The sequence below is a fragment of the Moschus berezovskii genome, chromosome 27 (genome assembly GCF_049115385.1).
Source record: "Moschus berezovskii isolate FMDL1 chromosome 27, NW_MosBer_1.0, whole genome shotgun sequence".
In the NCBI taxonomy this organism is placed as follows: domain Eukaryota; kingdom Metazoa; phylum Chordata; class Mammalia; order Artiodactyla; family Moschidae; genus Moschus; species Moschus berezovskii.
In genome coordinates, this window is record NC_142486.1 from 34,794,589 (window position 1) to 34,810,034 (window position 15,446).

At 49.1% G+C, this 15,446-nt stretch overlaps 1 protein-coding gene across 1 annotated transcript in view; it reads right to left on the reverse strand.

Moving 5' to 3' along the window:
* The window catches only part of ABAT (4-aminobutyrate aminotransferase), a 91,704-nt gene extending 90,982 nt beyond the window's left edge, over positions 1-722 (reverse strand). The window contains exon 1 of the mRNA XM_055409453.2: positions 598-722. The gene's annotated coding sequence lies outside the window, so the exon portion shown is untranslated. The remainder of the gene's footprint in view (positions 1-597) is intronic.
* Positions 723-15,446: the final 14,724 nt, after the last annotated feature.

Genomic DNA, 15,446 nt, shown 5'->3' on the forward strand with positions numbered 1-15,446 from the left:
GGATGAAAGGGGGTTGGGTGGGGGGAGACAGGGAATTGAGTCCAGTTTCTGAGTTGGGGGGGTTACAAGGAGGTCTGTATTGCACTTGAGGGTTACATGCAGAGTCTCTGGACAGCGATATCCTTCTTTTAGGGAGGGGCTTTTTTCCCTCCTGGAGGAAGCACCCCGTTACCTCCGAGCTGAGAAGGGAGGGTGGGGAGAAGAATCCAAACTTAGTTTTTTAGGGACGGGGGAGAGGCATGCGTCTCCGAAGAAATGATGGGCCCTAGAAACCGGGGGCGGCTGGAACCCACTTTGGGGGCGGAGGGAAGCACGTTCCATTCCAAGGGGGAATGTGGGGAGAGCAATCTTATTTCTAGAGCCGGGGGGCCAGGAAGGAAAGGCCCATTTCCGAAGGAAAAAGGAAACTATTTTGCTCTCTGGACGGTGGACGGCTCTCTCTTTTCGGGGGAGAGGGACCTGCGTCTCGGAAAGATGAGGGCTCGGTCTCTCAAGAGAAGATGCCCCGTTTTTGCTCCCTGGGGGGCAGGGCCGAAGGATTCCATCTCAGCTAGCGCGCAAGGGCTCGCCTCACGCGACCCGGCGCCAGGTCCTTACCTCCAGGCCTCTGCTCCAACGTGGGGACTCCGATTCGCCGGGCTATGACTTGAGCGATCTGCGCCCTGCGCTCTGGCGGCGCCGGGTGTCTGCCCGGCTTCCCCCAGCGACTCGCCGGGCTCCTGGGCTCCGCCGAGCCGCGCTGGCCAATCAGCGCTGCGGGTCCCGGTCCTCGCGCTCGCCACCGCCAATGAGCGCGCCCGTCACGGGCCACCGCCCCCGGGTGGGCGGGGGAAGGCGGGCCGGGGGCAGAGTCCGGCCTCCCGAGGGCGGAGGAGGCGGGGGCCCGGAGGAGGGACCGCGAGGGCCGGGATGCAGGAGCGGGGTTGTGACCGCGGCGGCGAGAAGCCCCAGCTGGAGCCCGTCTCTGACATGGGGGGTGGGGGGGGGGTGTGCGAGGGGGAAGCTGTATAGGCTGGTTTAACCTAGACCTTAATTGCCCCCTGCCCCTTTTCTGGATACTAGGGGCTGCGGGCGTGTGTAGCTGCCCCCTCTGCACCATGGGCCTTGGATCTCGGGCTCTGGGAAAGCTAGACTCAGAGTTAGACAAGGTTCCGTAAGAAAGGGAGGGCGAAAGAACACAGGGTCCCCCTCCATCCACCGCCCCCCGCCCCGCCCACGCACACCCTCCCTCCGTGCAAGTGCTGAGGGCCTTCTCGCACTCAGCTCTCTGAGCTGCCATTCATTTAACACCTCCCAGCTAGTGCATCCTTGGGACAGTGCAAAGATCACTGGACTAGGAGTCCATGGCTCCTGCTGCATGTTCTCGGACAGGTCACTCTGCCTCTCTGATCCTCAACAGTAAGTGGAGACAGCAGTGATAACACCTCCTTCATGAGTACAAGTGAGAGGGTAGATGTGATGAAGCTGCCTTTACAAAAATTAAAGTGCTGTATGAAGACTAGCTAATACTAAAGTGTGAATGACTGCCAGCCCAGTAGCTCTCTAAAGGTATCTGGAAAGAGGATGCATTCGTTCAATGGTAAAATCAAAGACACAGGAAACTACCCATCAGAACAACAAGAGCTCACCAAGTGCTCATGATGAATAGCTGTTCCAGAATTCAAAATGCCAGGAAAGAATACAGCTTGGGTTTCCCCACTCAGCCTGATCAGGTAACTATTTCCTTTGTTTGCATCTTGCAAAACCCTGAGGTCCTTCCTTCTTGCCTTCCATGAATCCAGGCTGCCCTATCTCCCAATAGGTGAGCAGGACTACAGTCCTGGGAATTAAGATAAATATAAAGCAAAAAAAAATAGTGTGTGCGTGGGTTCCCAGGTGGCTCAGTGGGTAAAGAATTCTCCTGTAATGTAGGAGACACAGAAGACTCAGGTTTGATCCTTGGGTTGGGGAGATCCTCTGGAAAGAGGGCATGCAACCCACTCCAGTATTCTTGCCTGGATAATCCCATGGACGAAAGAGCCTGGCGGGCTACAGTCCATGGGGTGGTAGAGTTGGACTCAACTAAAGCAACTGAACGCGCCAAAGTGAATGACTACATTCTAAAACTGCCGAACAAACCACCTGCCCTCCAGTGTGGTCTGTGACTACAGGGACCAAAAGAAACAATAAATAAGAATAGTACAAAGGAGGCCTTCCCTGGTGGTCCAGTGGTTAAGAATCTGCCTGCCAGTGCAGGGGACATGGCTTTAATCCCTGTTCTGGGAAGATTTCACATGCCAAGAGGCGACCAATACCGTGGGCTACCAACTACTGAAGCCTGTGAGATCCAGGGCCTGTGCTCCAGAATTAGAGAAGCTGCTGCAATGAGAAGCCGGTGCACCACTGCTAGAGAGTAGCCCCACTCACTGCAGCTAGAGAAAACCTGAGTGCAGCAACGAAGACCCAGTGCAGCCAAAAAGAAGAAGAATACAAAGGAATAGATAGAAAATATCACTGAACCACAGTTCTGCTAAAACTGAGAGCTTTGCCAGTCTCTTTGGTATGTTCATGCTGTCACCTTGCAGAACTTTATGAGGCCTGGGTTATAAATTTTTCCTTAAAACTCAAGCCATGCAGATAATCCCTTTTACTGTCCAAAGAAATAAAATGGTCAGTAAATATGGAAGGAAGGAAGGTTTGCCAAAGAAAGACAAGTTAAAGAGATGGAAAATTTCATCTACCAAAATGGCCTCGTTTTTCTTATTATAATTAGCATTATTTGTGGAGGTTTCAAGGAAGTGGACAATTTCATAAATTGCTGTAGGGAATATTAATGTTCAAAGCTTTTCTGGGAAGAAACTGAGTATTCCTATTCAAAAAATCTGAGAAATAAGCTTACCCTTTGACCTAGCAGTTAAACCTCTATGAATTTATCCTAAAACAGTGAAAGATGCTAAAGTTTAGTGATAAAGTGGTTTACTGTCATTTTGTTTCTTGTAGCAAAAATCTAGAAACAACTTATAAGTACTTATAAGTTGAGTACAACAGGGACTCAGAAAGGACATCTGTTGCATTAAATTAGATGCCTCCAATAAAGCATAGATGTTGAATATTGAATGGTATGGAATTAAATAAAGCATAGGTATTGAATATTGAATGGTTTACTCAAAATATTAAGTGAGTAAAAGATAATGCCAAAAAAGGTTTATTTGGCGTTCTATTTTTGGTAAATCTAGATAAACATATCGATAAATCAATGCTGTCTAATAGGACTTTCCATGATGGTGGAAATGTGCTGTTCAATATGGTAGCCACCAGCCACAGGTAGGTATGGAACACTTGACATGTCATTAGTTGATTGTGAAATGGAATTTTAAAATATTATCTAACTTTTGTTTTAAGTTAAATAGTCACACATTGGTGGTGGTGGTGATTTAGTCCTTAAATTGTGTCCAACTCTCATGACCCCATGGACGTAGCCCACCAGGCTCCTCTGTCCATGGGATTTCCCAGGCAAGAATACTGGAGTGGGTTGCCATTTCCTCCTCCAGGGGATCTTCCCTACCCAGGGATCGAGCCCATGTTTCCCTCTTTGCAGGTGGATTCTTTTACCGCTGAGCCACCAGGGAAGCTCCTGTCTATCATACTGGAGATCACCAATATAGATGATACATAGATCGATAGACTGAAAAAAATAAATGCCCACGAGGAGAAGTAGTTATCTCTGAATGTTAAAATCATGGATGACTGTAATTTTATCTGCATGTTGCTAATGTCTAATTATATATATATAGATACACACACACACATTGCTTTTGTGCTAAGAACAGATAGTTAACATGAAAAACAAAAAGCAAAATTGTAAGTCAAATGCAACCCACCATCAGTTTACATGACCTGCAATCTGGCCTATAAAATGGGGTTTACGCTGTAAATGGGAGAAAAAAAAATCAAAAGAAAAATATTTTGTATCGCAAGAAAATCGCATAAAATTCACATTTCATTGTGCGCAAAGTTCTACTGGAACATAGCCGCACCACCCACTTCTGGATGTCTGTGGCTGTCTTTGTGCTACCCCGGCAGAGCCAAGGAGCAGTTGCGACAGAGACCATACAGCCTGCAAAGCCAAAGCTATCTACCATCTGGCGTTTTCAGGAGAAGTTTGCCAAGCCCTGGTCTAAGGCAACTGGGGGAGACAGAGTGGGCGGCGGCGTGTTCATTCATGGGTTCATTCATTCATCTACTGTGGGGCATCACTGCGGGTTAGGGCCTGGCCGGGACATTCAGGAGGCGCTGCATTGTTTCTGCTTCGGGGAGCCTGTGAGAAGGATTTTTAGAGCCAGGTGCTTCACAAGCTGGTTCTCAAATAGCTTCATTGTGACACTTGTGAAGAAAACTGTTGGCAAGTGGAGAAAGCCCTGCTCCCCTTAGCTTTGCTTGCATTTCCCAGAGCCCCACCATTTTCCCGTGGGGCCTCTTGGGGCTCCAGGCGTCTTCCAGAGGCTGACTGAGACCCAGGATTTGTTGTTCAGTCACCAAGTCATGCCCAACTCTTTGCGACCCCATGGGCTGCAGCACACCAGGCTTCCCTGTCCATCACCAACTCCCGGAGTGTGCTCAAACTCATGTCCATTGAATCGGTGATGCCATCCAACCATCTCATCCTCTGTCACCCCCTTCCCCTCCCTTCAATCTTTCCCAGCATCTTTTCCAATAAGTCAGCTCTTCCCTTCAGGTGGCCAAAGTATTGAAGCTTCAGCTTTAGCATCAGTCCTTCCAGTGAATATTCAGGGTTGATTTCCTTTAGGATGGACTGGTTTGATCTCCTTACCGTCCAAGGGACTCTCAAGAGTCTTCGCCAACACCACAGTTTCAAAGAATCAATTCTTCGGTGCTCAGACATCTTTATAATCCAACTGTCACATCTGTACATGGCGAATGGAAAAACCATAGCTTTGACTAGATGGACCTTTGTCAACAAAGTGATGACTCTGCTTTTTAATACATTGTCTACGTTGTCACAGCTATTCTTCCAAGGAGCAGGTGTCTTTTGAGACCCAGGATGGGAACTCCTTAATACCTATTTTTTTCTTCAAGATATGTATTTATTTGGCTGCACTGGGTCTCTGGGTTGTGGCAGGAGGGATCTTCGATCTTTGTTGCAGCATGTAACGTTGAAATATCCTCCACTCTCCTCTGCAGCCACGGGCAGGTGACAGCACACCCCCCCCACGCTATGGTCCTATGTGTCACCAAGGGCCCGACGTCTACCACGCTGGGTCCTGAGCGGAATGCCTGTGACCCTCGCCTGCCTCAGCCCATCCTCCAATCTGTGATACTGCATAGCAAGTGGAGCTGGGTGGTTCCATGTGAACCAATGTGAGCTTTGAGGTCTGGAGCCCTTAGAGGCTACAGTGGAGACCACTCACTGGGTGCCCACCCAGCCCTGCCACTCACAGGCCCAGGGCCTCCCAGGAGCTGTTCCTCCTCTCTGACTCTCAGTTTTGCTGTTGTTTTTGTTTGGTTGCTCAGTCATGTCTGACTCTTTGTGACCCCATGGACTGTATAGCCTGCCAGGCTCCTCTGTCCATGGAATTCTCCAGGCAAGAGTACTGGAGTGGGTTGCCATTTCCTTCTCAAGGGGATCCTCCCAACCCAGGGATCGAACCCATGTCTCCGGCATTGGCAGGCGGATTCCTTCCTGCCGAGACACCTGGGAAACCCTGACCTTCCGTTTCCTTGCCCATAAGAAGAAGCAAGAAGAGTGTAAGATGTGTCTGCCCAGCAAGGAGGTTAGATGGTTGAGTTTCCCCTTGATTTTCCATGTCTGTCTGCTGGCTCAGGCACTGGGCTCACCCCCAGTTCCCAGGATCCTCACTGTTAAAAGACTTCAAAGTCACATGATCGCATGGGATCCCAGGAGGCAGGTCCTCTGACAGAGCTTTACCGATGGAGTGTGCCCTACACATGCACGGAAAGACTATTAACCTAGCCCAGGGTCAGCAACTGGGATGCCTGGCTCTGTCTGGAGCTGGTTTGGATTGTCATGAGCAGGGGAGGAGGGAGATGCTGCTGGAACCTGGTGCAAAGAGGCCTGAGATGCTGCTCAGTATCCCTAGTGCCCAGGATGGGCCGCAACAAAGAGCTATCTGGCCCCAAACGGCAAGTCTTTCGTGTGTGCGTGTGTTTTCTTTTTTGGCTGTGCTGGGTCTTCGTTGCTATGAGGGTCTTCGTTGCTATGAGGGCATTTCTCTAGTGGTGGTGAGCAGGGGCTGCTCTCTCGTTACAGGGCTTGGGCTTCTCACCGCAGTGGCTTCTCTGGAGGAACACAGGCTCTGGGTACTCGGGCTTCAGTCGTTGCAGCTTCTGGGCTCTAGAGCACAGGCTCAGTTGGGTTTAGTTGTTCTGTGGCACGTGGGATCTTCCTGAATCAGGGATAAACTTATGTCTCCCGCATCGGCAGGGGGATTCTTCACCATCGAGCTACCAGGGAAACACTATTTATTTATTTATATATATTTATATATTTTGCCACACACATCTTAATTCCCAAACCACGGATCGAACTGTGTCCCTTGCAGTGGAATCTCGGAGTCCTAACGGCCAGACCACCAGGAAAGCACCCACTGGGCAAGTTTTAATCTCTCTGAGTTGCAGTTTCTTCATCTGGAAAAATGTAATAGTGCTTAGTGCTAAAGGTCCTGATGAGTTGTAAAAGAGAGAATCTGTGAAAAGCGTCCTGCTGTACAAACGCAGCCAGAAAAACAGGCGGAGTAGGGGGGACCCCTCCCCAGCTCTTGATTTTCGCTCTCGCTCTTCCCCGATGTGGCTGCCTTCCCCCTGGAACATCCAGGGGTGCGTTGTCGTGGAAACCTTTCAGGGATGGTGCACTCAAGAGCTCAAATGATTTTTTTTTCCTCCCCAAAATAACCCATCCTGTCAGTCAAACAACACTTAGGCAAAATGGTTTGACAAGTGAGACGGTTTTACATCATTAGCTGCTTGGGGGAGTTTCCCACCCCCACTGAGACGGGCAGTTAATAGAAATGCGACAGTGGACGCTTGATAAGAGTGATGATGGTGATGGTGATGGCAGCGGTGCTGAAGGTGAAATTGATGACTGCCGGCTCTGCGCCTCTCCTGAATCAGGTGGTGTGCCACATGCTTTACACGCATTATCAAGTGCCGTCTTTAAGAGACACAAGTATCGAGGCTCAGAGAAACGAGTGTTGGGCTGCCTTGAGTCCAGTTCAGACGCCAGGCGCCATGCTCTAGCCACCAATCTTTATTGCCTTTCAGGAGCCGCCAGCGGAGGGCAGGGGGAGGAAGGCTCAGTTCCTTTTGTCCCTGACCCCTGCATCCAAACCATCAGCCCCAGGCTCTCTATGTGGTAAGTTGGAAGCTGGAAACGCCTCGATCTGCCCACAGGACCCATTTCTGAGCTTGATTCCTTGGTCCAGACACTCTGGCCCCAGAGGAATGGTCCTGTGTGGCTCCCATGTCTACTGCTTCCTAAGGCCTGAGGCAGAATCATGTCTCAGTCCTGGCCTATCAGACCCTTGGCTCTATCCCAGCACAACGTCATAACATAGTCTCTGATCCACAGGATTCCTGCTTGCCTTCAGACAAACAGTCCCCATCTTGGGCAAGAGGGTAGTTGGAAGAATACTGGCTATAGAGCCAGGCAGACCTGGGCTTAGATCGCACTCCTATTACTTCAGAGTCGTGTGACCTCAGCCTGTGTGTGCTCTTTGAGCCTCAGCTTACCTACCTCTAAAATGGGTTCAGTGTTGGTGGGCTGATAAATGAGAGCCCTGGTGTGTTAGTCGTTCAGTTGTGTCTGAGTCTTTGCGACCCCAAAGACTGTAGCTTGTCAGGCTCATCTGTCCATGGGATTTTGCAGGCAAGAAGACGAGGGGTAGTCATTCCTTTCTCCAGAGGGGATCTTCCTGACTCGGGGATCGAACCTGGGTCTCCCACATTGTAAGTGAATTCTTTATCATCTGAGCCACCAGGAAGCCAGGCTTGCTCTGAATTAGGGTATGGGCTTAGCTGGGTTCTGGCCGCTCTCGGAACTAATGCGTCATCGGATAATGTAGCGTGGGTTGGGTAGAGAGTCTCCCTGTGACACTTGGGGTCCGCTTGGGAGAGGCTGCCAGTGGCCAAGGGGACAGACGACTGTGTCCTGGATTCCTAACCGCAGTTCCTGCTGTCGACTCATAAGGCTGGGGCGCCACCTCGCGGCGAAAGGCCTTCAGGGGCCAGCTTGGAGGCGAGGTGGGAGGAGAAAAGGAGCTTTCAGAACTCCTTTGTCACCCCAGGATGGGGCTGAGCAGGGAGGCCCTGGAGCCCTGGTTCCCAAGCGGTTCATTCATTCATCCGAATCTTCCAGAGGAGCAGTCTACTCAGGTCTTTTTTTTTTTTTTTAATATTGGAGCATAGTTTATTAACAATATGTGTTGTTGTTGGTCAGTCGCTCAGTTGCATCTGACTGTTTGCAACCCCGTGAACTGCAGCACACCAGGCTTCCCCTTCACTATCTCCCGGGGTTTGCTCAAACTCAGGTCTGTGGAATCGATGGTGCCATCCAACCATCTCATCTTCTTAACAATATGTGTTAATGACTTTTAAAAGTTTATTAAAAAAACAATGTTGTATTGGTTTCAGGTGTGCAGCAAAGTGATTCAGTTACACATATATGTACATCTATTATTTTTCAAATTCTTTTTCCCATTTAGGTTGTTACAGAATATTGAGCAGCTTTCTCTGTGCTATATAGTAGGTCCTTGTCATCTATTATAAATACAACAGTGTGTACATGTCCATCCTAAACTCCTGATCTATCTAAAGCATGTTTTTTTTAAAAACAATCTTAACTTTTTTTTTAACTTAAAGGGTTCTCTTTATTTATTTTGGCTGCACCTTGCAGCATGTGGGATCTTAATTCCCCTACCAGGGCTTGAACCCGTGCCCCCTGCATTGGAAGGGGGAGTCTTCACCACTGGACCACCAGGGAAGTCCTGTCTCAGGCTTTCTCATGCTCTGAGGTCACCATCTTTTTAGGTGGCTCCTCACTGCCCAGATGTTTAGGGACTTATGCGCTATGATCTTTTTTCAAGTCCCCATATTATGCTTAACTCCCAGTGGCTTGAGCCTTGGAAGTGATGGGGAAGCAAGTTTAGTGGGTTGAGTTCTGATTAATTAAGGTTTTACAACATGGGGCAGGCTTCCCTGGTGGCTCAGATTGTAAAGAATCTGCCTGCAATGTGGGAGACCTGGGTTCCATCTCTGGGTCGGGAAGATCCCCTGGAGAAGGGAATGGCAACCCACTCCAGTATTCTTGCTGGGAGAATTTCCTGGACAGAGGAGCCTGGTGGGCTACAGTCCATGGGGGTCTCGAAGAGTCAGACAAGACTGAGTGACCAACACACACGCACACACATAATACAGAGAGCAGCTTAAGAATAAAGTCGGATTTTAATCATTGTAACTCTGCTGTTTAAAATCAGCAAGCTTTCCCTACGGGAAACAAACTCAAGACCTATGTGGAGCAGGCATCTATCAACCAGTAGAGCCTGATTTTTTCCCATTCATTCATTTGTCCGCTGCACGTCATGGTTTATTCCTATGGGTATCATCATCAATGGTGGGATTGTTTCTTTCTCTGATTCCTATGCTCTTTCCAATCATCCGTCAACATTTTCTGATCAGCACAGAAGTCACGGTCACCGGGTGCCAGACTGCTTTGATGAGAAGAGTGCTGGTGCGGGGACAGAGGCCTGAGCATTTAGGGCTTCTCCCGTCACCCAAGCACACGGGTCTCTTTTTGGTCTGAGGGGCTGAACTTGCCCTGTGTGGTATATTTTATTTGGCTGTGCTGGGTCTTTTTTGCAGCATGCTAGATCTTTAGTTATGGCATGCAGACCCTTAGTTGCGGCATGTGGGATCTAGCTCCCTGACCAGGGATTAAACCTGACCCCCCATCCCACTCCCCCGGCATTGGGAGTTCAAAGTCTTAGCCACTGGGCCACCAGGGAAATCTGTGGTTTTAACAGAGGGTTAAAATGCACAAAGCCATCAGGTTGATTTCTCAGTCTGCTGGTAGAGAGACCTTGTGTGTATGCATGCTTAGTTGTTCAGTTGTGTCTGACTCTTTGCAGCCCTTTGGACTGTATGTAGCCCACCAGGCTCCTCTGTCCATGGGATTCTCCAGGCCAGAAGTCTGGAGTGGGTTGCTATGCCCTCTTCCAGGTGATCTTCCCGACCCAGGAATTGAACCTGTGTCTCCTGCATTGCAGGTGGATTCTTTACTGCTGAGCCACCAGGGAAGCCAGAGAGAGAGACGGAGACCACAACATCATTTCAAAGTTCGCAGATTTCAAAACCATCCAGTGTTTGGGGGCAGAATCACTAATCAAGGTCAGATCCGCAAGTCCTGACAGATACTGCCTTTCGGGCACTGTACCACTATGCCAGATGGGAAATGGCTCTGAATGAGGGGTCTCTCCCAGGTTCTTGCTGGGACCAGGGGTGAACTGCTGCCTTCTTCCCTCATCCGTGGGGTGACCGCCTGCTCAGCACCTGAGCCCGTGCGCTGGTCTAGTGGCTGAGGTGGTTTTGACCCTGTAGTCACACTCCTGAGATCTAATACCACCCTTGTGTAGCTTTCTAGAGGGCTGTGGGGCAGGGAACACAGCATGCGCAGCGCCGTCATCCCCTCGGGAGACCAGTGCCGGGGTGCCCCGGACAGCTGCTGCAGTTGAGCGCCCAGATGCCTAAGGGTCACCTTGACATAGAGACCAGCGAGCTGGGGCTCCTGTAAGGAGCTTTATGCCAGAGTCACAGAGGGCCAGGATCGGCTTGCCAGTGCATGGTCAGCCCCACACACGAGGGTCTCACCACAGCTGGGCAGACACGACATCCCACTTCAGCTCCACAATGTATGACAGGGGTCCCCGACCTCCGGGATCTAATGCCTGATGATCTCAGGGGGAGCTGATGTAATCATAACAGAAATATAAAGTGCACAACAAATGTCATGTACTTGATTCACCCCCAAACCATCTAAGCCCCCACCCCTTGCCCACTGCCTGTCTGTGGAAAAATTTTGTTCCATGGAACCTGTCCCTGGTGCCAAAAAGGCTGGGGGCCACTGCTGCTATATGAGATACCTGGACCCCAAGGTCGTTTCCCCAGGAAGCGGGTTCCCCTACCAGTGGGGTCGAGGGTGACTTGCCTGTCCCTCCTCTAAAGGCCACCCAAGTCCTCCAAAGTGACTTTGGTGGATAACATGGAGCCTGGGATTTTAGGCAGGTCTATATAATGTGACTCTTCAGACTTGCTCTCTGTCCAGCTATTGTGTCTGGATTTTTTTTTTTCTTCTGGCCGCACAGTTCGTTTTTCAGGATCTTAGTTCTCCCACCAGGGACCGAACCCGGGTCACGGCAGTGAAAGCACGGAGTCTTAGCCACTGGGATGGCAGGGAATTCCCAGGACCCCTTTTACTGACACAGATAGGAAGAGACGGCTCTTGGTGATTCCATCCAGCAGGAGAGGATGACAATCAGACTAAATCATGCAGGCCACAGTGTACAAACTGAAAATGCTCCCACCCCAACAAGTCTGCATTGGGCCAATACCTGCCATCTAGTGAAAACTTCTCCGGTTCATCTTTTTTAAAAAATTAAAAATATATATATTTAATTATTTATTCAAGTGTGTCAGGTCTCAGTTTTGGCATGTGGAATTGTATCATATGGGAACAACTCTAGCTGTGGCGCTCAGGCTCAGCAGTTGTGGCATTTGGGCTTAGTTGGTCCAGGACATGCGGGATCTTAGTTTCCTGATCAGGGATCGAATGTGTGTCCCCTGCACTGCAAGGCGAATTCTCAGCCACTGGACCACCGGGGAAGTCTTCTGGTGCATCTTCCTCGGCTTACCTAATAGCACCTTTGCAGTAACTCCATGAAGACGGGGAGTCTTACCATTTTACAGATGAGGAAGCTGAGGCTCAGAGAGACGAGGTCGTTTGTCCAAGGTCACCTGGCTGGTCCATGGCAGAGCTAGGACTGAACCCAGTTCCAGGGATGATCTGTGGTCCCTTGACCAGAAGCACCAGCATCACCTGAGGGCCTGTTAAATTGCAGCATGGAGCCCCACTCCGGACTGAGAAGCTGTGTCTGTTAAAACCCTGGTTGATTTGCATACATAGAATTTGAGAAGTGCTGGGCCCATATCATTCCTGTTTGTTGATTTTACCAAATATTTCCCAGGCAGGCTTGAACCATCAAGTCCCCTCCCTGGGCTGTATATCTTCTGAAAATTTTAGAATATGTGAAAAAAAATTGAGTCCAATGGCCTGGATTAATTCCCTACCCTAGACAACATCTCGATGGTCTGATGACTCTGAAATATCACTGCCAAATAGGCACTTCCAGAAGCTCAAGCAAAGCTGTAAAACATGGTGATAAGGGTGCATTTTGACTCTGAGGAGTGAAAATCTGATGATGCTTTGAATTATAGTGAATCAAGATTAATTCCAGGCTCTACTTAGAGGAAGCTTTCAGGCCGAGTGGTTGCACATAAAAGCATGTCCCCTGATGCAGCAGGTGAAAGGCATGACAACTCTATCGCTTGGTGTCAATTACCTTGATAGGTTTGTCCCCAGGAGTACTGGGAAAGTCACCGGTGGGACTCTGTTTTGAACACTTATTATTAATAAATCCTGTCTTTCTTTTCCCTTTTTTAAATGATGAAAATCATTGTTCTGTCGCCAAGTTGTGTCCAACTCTTTGCGACCCCATGGACTGCAGCACGTCGGGCCTCCTGATCCCTCACCATCTCCCCAGGTTTGCCAAAGTTAATGTCTATTGAATCAGTGATGCCATCCAACCATCTCATCCTCTGTCGTCCCCTTCTTCTCCCACCTTCAATCTTTCCCAGCAGCAGGGTCTTTTCCAGTGAAATCAGCTCTTCACATCAGGTGGCCAAAGGATTGGAGCTTCAGCCTCAGCAATGGTCCTTCCAATGAATAGTCAGGGTTGATTTCCTTTAGGATTGACTGGTTGGATCTCTTTGCAGTCCAAGGGACTTTCAAGAGTCTTCTCCAACACCACAATTCAAAAGCATCAATTCTTTGGTGCTCTGCCTTCTTTGTGGTCCAACTGTCACATCCATACATGACTACCGTAAAGACCATAGTTTTGACTAGATGGACTTTTGTCAGCAAAGTGATGTCTTTGCTTTTTAGGTTTGCCATAGCTTTCCTTTCAAGAAGCAGTCGTCTTCGGATTTCATGGCTGCAGTCACCATCCACAGTGATTTTAGAGCCTATGAAGAGGAAGTCTGTTACTGCTTCCACCTTTTCCCCTTCTATTCGCCATGAAGTGATAGGACTGGATGCCATGATCTTAGTTTTTTAAAGACTGAGTTTTAAGCTGGCCTTTTCACTCTCCTCTTTCACTTTCATCAAGAGGTTATTTCCCCTTCAAGTTACATATAGCTCCACTATATATTACAATTATTTAAGCAGATAAATTACAGAGAAGGCAATGGCAAGCCACTCCAGTACTCTTGCCTAGAAAATCCCATGGATGGAGGAGCCTGGTAGGCTGCAGTCCATGGGGTCGCTAAGGGTTGGACACGACTGAGCGACTTCACTTTCACTTTTCACTTTCACACATTGGAGAAGGAAATGGCAGCCCACTCCAGTGTTATTGCCTGGAGAATCCCAGGGACGGGGGAGCCTGGTGGGCTTCCGTCTGTGGGGTCACACAGAGTCGGACACGACTGAAGTGACTTAGCAGCAGCAGTAGCAAGCAGATAAATTAAGATTTTTAGTTGGAGTTTCAGTATCAAACTCTCAAAAATTATTAGAATAGACAGAAAAGTAGGATACAGTAGACCTGAAAATCACCGTGAACCAATTCAACATAATCAACATTTATACAATTTTCACACAACAGTAAGATACAAATTCTATTCAAGTTCCCATAGACTGTAAACCAGGAGACACTGGAACATATCCAGGGACATAAAACAAGGTGCAAAAACTTCATGGTCTAAAGGTATTGAAATTATACAGAGTCTGTTCTCTTATCACTGTGGAATTACATCAGAAATCCATATCAAAATATAAATGAATCCTGTCTTGACCTGCTGTTCTGCTTGATTATGGCAAGTCAATCAGGGAAGTTGTTGGCTTTTTTTTTTTTTACAATTTTAATTTTTTTAATACTCAAAAAGCATTTTATATTGGGGTATAACCGATTAACAATCAGGGAAGTTTTTTTGTATATAGGAACCTTGGAAAAGGGGAAGATCTCAAAGGCTAGGCTTCTCAAACCCCTGTGTTCATACATCACCCGGGGTCTTGTCAGAATGCAGGGCTGACTTGGGTCTGGGCTGGGCTTGCTGCTCCATGTCTAACAGGCTCCCAGGAGATGGCACTGCCAGGGCTGCTGGTCTGGGGACCACACTGGGGATGAGGGGCGAGCACAGGCCTGGGCTGGGAGCAGGACTCTGCCACACGGTAGCTGTGTGGTGGTGGGCACGTCGCTTAACCTCTCTGAACTTCAGATTTCTCACATTTAAAATAGGGATCCTTCTGTCTCTCAAGGTCTTTGTAAGATTTAAAGATGGTGTGTGTACATCTCCTTCCACTCCCCATGGGAAGGGCTGAGACTCATTCTTCCGCATCACCTTCATGGCAGGTTCAACCGAGGCCCATTTTTCTTTCCTAAAGTAGCTGATCCTCTTCTTCCAGGTCACGGTTTCTCCGCCTCGGCACCACTACCATTTTTGGGCTAGATTGCTCTTTGCTGTGGGGGCTGTCCTGTGGTATGGGATGTTTAGCAGCCTCCTTGGCCGGGGGCACCCATCTCCCCAAGATGTGACAACCCAAAATGTTTCCAAACTTAGCCAAATGCCCCTAGAAGCAGGAGCACCCACGATTGAAAAACACCATTCTAAGCAATAATTCCTCTGAACAATTAATTCCATAAAAGGTACTGAGCCCCTGCTCTGGGCCAGGGTCAGACGGCAGGAATGTATTGGTGAGTAAGACAAACAGGTCTCTGACTTCACAAAGACTTTTCCCCTTCAACAGCCTTAGTCTTCTTAACCATTAAATGGGTTGGTCTAACCAGGCTGCTGACTTAACTAGAGTGGTTGGGAAAATGAAATGAATCCAGACCTGAGAAGCCTGGCCCACCGCGTCAGGATAGAAATGGGACCTGTGCTTGGGGGGCAGTGACGTGGGCAGGGGTGGCTGGGCTGGAGCTGGAGGGGCATCAGGGGCCGGGCCGTGCTCACCCAGGGAGGGTGGTGGTAAGTGTGCAGTAGCATCAAGGGGGTGGGGAGAGAGGACCACAGGGAGGAAAGGTGGGACTCAAACTGGAAAGCAGGAGAGAGAAGGAGGGAGAGAGGTGGTGGGAGGAGCGGAGATGACAAGGTGGGGGGGAGATGCA